Source organism: Dipodomys spectabilis, unplaced genomic scaffold (assembly GCF_019054845.1).
Source record: "Dipodomys spectabilis isolate Male_0828 unplaced genomic scaffold, ASM1905484v1 ptg000547l, whole genome shotgun sequence".
In the NCBI taxonomy this organism is placed as follows: Eukaryota; Metazoa; Chordata; class Mammalia; order Rodentia; family Heteromyidae; genus Dipodomys; species Dipodomys spectabilis.
In genome coordinates this window covers 1,823,714-1,829,138 of record NW_024871224.1, presented here as the reverse complement: position 1 = coordinate 1,829,138, position 5,425 = coordinate 1,823,714, and the positions used below count along the sequence as shown (strand labels likewise).

General features: G+C 35.6%; 1 pseudogene; it reads right to left on the bottom strand.

Moving 5' to 3' along the window:
- Nucleotides 1–5,052: 5,052 nt before the first annotated feature.
- Nucleotides 5,053–5,149, bottom strand: LOC122099938 (annotated as a pseudogene).
- Between the last annotated feature and the right edge of the window lie 276 nt (nucleotides 5,150–5,425).

The following is a 5,425-nucleotide window of genomic DNA, read 5'->3' as shown; positions in this document are numbered from 1 at the left end:
ATCCAACACCCTTTTATGATGAAGGATTTGGAAAAATTAGGAATGCATGGAACATTCCTCAATACAATAAAGGCTGTATTTGACAAACCTATAGCCAGCATTATACTTAATGGTGAAAAACTAAGGCCATTTCCTCTTAATTCAGGAACAGGACAAGGATGTCCACTCTCTCCACTTCTCTTCAATCTAGTATTAGAATGCCTAGCTACAGCAATAAGACAAGATGCAGACATAAAGGGGATCCAAATAGGGAAAGAAGAAATAAAACTCTCCCTCTTTCCAGACGACATGATCTTGTATTTAAAGAATCCCAAAAACACCACTCCCAAATTACTCAAGCTGATTCAAAACTTTGGCAAAGTAGCAGGGTATAAAATTAACCTCCCAAAATCAATGGCTTTTCTGTGTGCCAACAATGAGAAAAGTGTGGCTGAATTTAGGAAAGCAACTCCATTTGTAATAGCCCCTCAAAAAATAAAATACCTAGGAATTAACTTAACCAAAGGAGTGAAGGACATCTATGATGAAAACTTTAAAATCTTGAAAAAGGTAATCAACACAGAACTTAAAAAATCAAAACCTCCCATGCCCCTGGATTGGAAAGATTAACATCGTGAAAATGGCAATACTTCCCAAGGCTATCTACAAATTCAACGCAATACCTATCAAAATTCCAACCTCATTCTTCAAGGAAATGGAAGAGGCAATCCAAAAATTCATATGGAACAATAAAAGACCCCGAATAGCAAAAACGCTCCTCAACGGAATGAACACTGCTGGAGGAATATCAATACCAAATTTCAAACTCTACTATAAAGCCATAGTAATCAAAACAGCTTGGTACTGGCATGAGAACAGACCTCAGGACCAATGGAATAGAATTGAAAACCCAGAAATGAAACTACAGACCTACAGCCATCTAACCTTCGATAAGGGAGCTAAAACAATAGTATGGAACAAAGAAAGCCTCTTCAGTAAATGGTGCTGGCAAAATTGTTTACCTACATGTAGAAAACTAAAGCTAGATCCTTATATATCACCCTGCACCAGAATCAACTCCAAATCGATAAAAGACTTCGAAGTCAAAGCAGACACTCTGAAAACATTACAGGAAGGAATAGGAGAAACCCTAGGTCTCCTTGGCTCAGGCCGAAATTTTCTGAATAGAGACCAGGAAACACAACAAATCAAAGAAAGGTTGGACAAATGGGATTGCATAAAGTTGCAGAGCTTCTGCATGGCAAAGGACATAGCTAGCAAGATCAATAGAAAGCCCAGGGATTGGGAGAAGATCTTGACTAGCCAAACAACCGAAAAGGGTCTCATATCTCAAATATACTTGGAACTCAAAAAATTAAATCCCCCAACAACAAATCCTCAAAGAAACAACTGCCCAATAAGTAAATGGACGAAAGACTTAAAGAGAAACTTCTCTGAAGAAGAAAGAAGGATGGCCAATAGACACATGAAGAAATGCTCAACCTCCCTAGCCATAAAAGAAATGCAAATCAAAACAACATTGAGATACCACCTCACACCAGTTAGAATGGCAAATGCTTGGTAAGAAATGTATGCCTTATCCTGGCCATGTAATTGTAACCCCTCTGTACAGTATGTTCACAAATAAAATAAAATTTTAAAAAAAGGAAAAAAAAAGTATAACCAATTTAAGAGGTCAAATACGTATTTTGTACTGACAATCATCTTACAGAAATAACTTACTAAGTAATTATGTCGGTATCTTCTTACCTAACATACAATAAGAGCTGAAAGCGGTCTCTTTTTCTAAATTAATATTGTAAATGCTTTGATTACAATGATGTTATTATTAGACAAATAATATGTACAGAAGGGTGGTTCCCCTGAAATGACATGAAAGACTGATAAATAAAAACATTGCAACACAGTTAGCTTTTTTCAGCCTCACCCTGTCCACATTGGCAAGCAACATTGCAACAGCACATGCACACATATACACATACACACATGTTCGCACATGTACACACACATATGCATGCATGCTAAATTCAGGGTTTATTGTACAAAAAAATCTAAATAAAATATTAGTGATTAGGACAAATGATAATATGTTTTCTAATAGATCCATTATTTATTGGTACCCAACATTAGAAAAATGTATGAGGCATTGCTATAATAGAAGTCCTTTGCATGACTACATACATTCCTTGTTTTTTTAAAGACACTTGCTTTCATCTAAAAAGTAGGCCTGTCTATTGTCTTCATGTGATTTTGATGATTGAAAGTGCTTAGTGAGAAGGTCAAAACGTATAGTAGTCATTAACTACCAATTCTCATTTTCTTCTTGGAGAATATAATGATCAAATCAATAGTTCAAAATCAGCAAGCAATACTTCAGAATCATGCTTTCAGTGCAAGTGGATAACCAGTAAGAAATCCTCAATACCAATTTCCACAAAGTTTTGTTACAGATACAATCTCCCTGCCTTCTCTAGCTGCTTTACTACCTTCTTATTCCTTCATTGTATAGGAAAAGTATGATTCAACTGATTTCAGTCAGATCTGTTACTAGAATTATCAAGGACTTAGTTTATTGTCTGTAATTTTGTCAAAGTTATATCTCTCTACGTAGGCTACTAAAAATGTATTTACTAATTTCAAGTAAATACATAAATTCTATTTCCATCTCTTTTAAAAATAAATTTTTGTTTGCTCTATAAATTGATCAGAGGCATGGATTTTGTGGCTAGCTAGGTCATTACACATCTGTCTATCTCTTTCTCTCTCCCTTTCTTGGTTCTCATAGATAATATGATTGCTCCATAATTATCCTAATTTATTTTGCTTTTATATTTTTGTTGCATCATTTCACTTTTTGCCCTGCCATTTCCCATATCATTTATATAAAAGGCATTATTTCCTATTTTCTCATTCCTAGAATAAGCTGCACATGAAGACATCACAGGTCCTCATTTTCAGTGTGTACATTTGAATATGGAGGAACATCTTTCCGCTGCTCTCCATCAATTCCCTACTCTCCAGTTAGAATAATTTCGAATAGTAAAATTGGAAAAAGAGAAAATAAATCATGATGAATAAACAGTTGCAGAAAATTCACCAGATATTTCTGACCAGTTCAACCAATGTGAACTACTAGGGAAATACATGGACGCCTCACTCCCACTGGCACTCAAAGTCTCTGTTTAAGCAATTCTTAGGAATATGGGGAACAAGATAAAAAAGTAAGGAATGGTATCAATTGCAAGAAAAAAAATTGGAGAAGGATCCAAGCAAATTTCTTCATTGGGCTGCCAAAAATACTCAGCTTACTGCAGTACGGAGACTTCTTTCTCAAAAGGCCACTCATGTGAATAGTAGGGATGATGATGAGTATACCCCTCTTCAAGAAGCCTACAGTGGACACTTAGACATTATCAGTGAGTTGATGTCTCAAGCGGCACATGCAATAACTGTATATAACTGGACACCCCTGCACAGTGCATATACGTGGAATAATACCAGAGTGGCTTCTTTCTTACTTCATCATGATACAGCTACCAATGCCCAAACTAAAGGACTCATTTTTTTAAAAAATTTGTTTTTGGGTCTGGTAGTGGGGCCTGAACTCTGGGCCTGGACGCTGTCCCTCAGCTCTTCAGCTCAAGGCTAGCACTCTACCACTTGAGCCACAGCACCACTTCTGGCTTTTTTTTTTCCTGCTTATGTGGTGCTGAGGAATTGAACCTAGGGCCTCATGCATGCAAGGCAAGCGCTCTACCAGTGAGCCATATTCCCAGCCCAAATATTTTTGTTTGTTTGTTTTTTGTTGTTGTTGTGTTTTTTTTTCGGTTGTGGGGCTTGAGCTCTGGGCTTGGGTGCTGTCGCTGTGCTCTTCAGCTCAAGGCGAGAGCTCTACTGCTTGAGCCACAGCGCCACTTCCCCAAACTAAAGAATTTTTTGACACCTTTACATCTTGCTGCTGAGAATTGAGGTAACAAAGATACGCTGGATCACCTTCTGTTGAACCATTATATAAAACTAGGCCTGAAGAACAACATAGAAGAAACTGTATTTGATATTGCCAAAAGGATAACTATGTATCACTACCTCTATGAAGTTGTGATAGGCTATACAAATTGTTCACTGAATTCCTAATGGTCGGGTTAAGTTTCTTCGATTTCAAAAATGCAAGTCCATCTTTTGTGTCCCTACAAAATATTTTCAGAATCCAAATAAGAGCAATATATATATTTTTTGGTCGGTCATGGGGCTTGAACTCTGGGCCTGGGAGCTATCCCTGTGCTCTTCAGCTCAAGGTTAGTGCTCTACCACTTGAGACACAGCTCCACTTCCAGTTTTCTAGTGGTTTATTTGAGATAAGTGTACCACAGACTTTCCTTCCCAGGCTGGCTTTGAACCATGATCCTCAGATCTCAGCCTCCTGTGTAGCTAGGATTATAGGCATGAGCCACCAATGCCTGGCAGCACCAGTATTTTACTGTAAAAATTCATGGATTCCGTGGAATTCTTCCAAGTGAATTGCCTGCCTTGGATGTCAAAATGTATTCAATAGTTTTTGTATACATGTATAATAATTTCTTCAGAGTTTGTGATTTTTTAATCAGAAATAATTTTAATTTATCTGTTGAAATGAGTAGTACAGAAACTAAAATATTTCTTGTGCTTGTCCGAAAAATATATTTTAAAATATTCTATATTCTATGTTTGCAAAATGTTCATAATTTATTTTATTTTCTCCTTGATATACTTTGAATTCTACATTATTTTATAATATATAGGTTCATTAATGTGTCCTTTCCAATTGCATTCCATATAGAAACAGTTTGCGTCCTTTTTTTCTAGGACTTAACATTATTTTTATTTGGGATAAAATAACAATGTTGTCTAATTTGAAAATATTTGTAAAGTTTATGCTATGTAAATGCCTTTCTGAGGTGAAGATTTAATACACTGATGTCGAAGTAAATTATATGAATTACGTGTGTTGTTACACTTGTAATTTTGTAATCAAATTTTTAATAACTGTTTTTCATTTCTTGTATCTGAAGAGTGAAAAATATGGAATACTTCTCAAATTTTCATATTATCCTTGTGCAAGTGCCATGTTAATCTCTGTATTGTAATTTGAGTATAAGTGCTGCTGAAGCGTGTAGTATCCTCTAAATTTAAGTAGTTAATCATGCAATCTTTATACAGGTTTATATCTATGGGTGCATACTTGTAACAAGGAAACTTTATTGTTCCTAACAAAGCTATCGATCTTATTTCCCTAAAATTCTGTGAATAGTGGAAAATTTATATTTATCAGTCGATTGCTCACATTTGCAAAATTTTTTTGTCAATGACTATCTTAAGTCTTTTTATATGGAATTTGATCATACTCTCAATTATTTATAGATAGGTCCAAAGGTGATGGCTTTTTCAA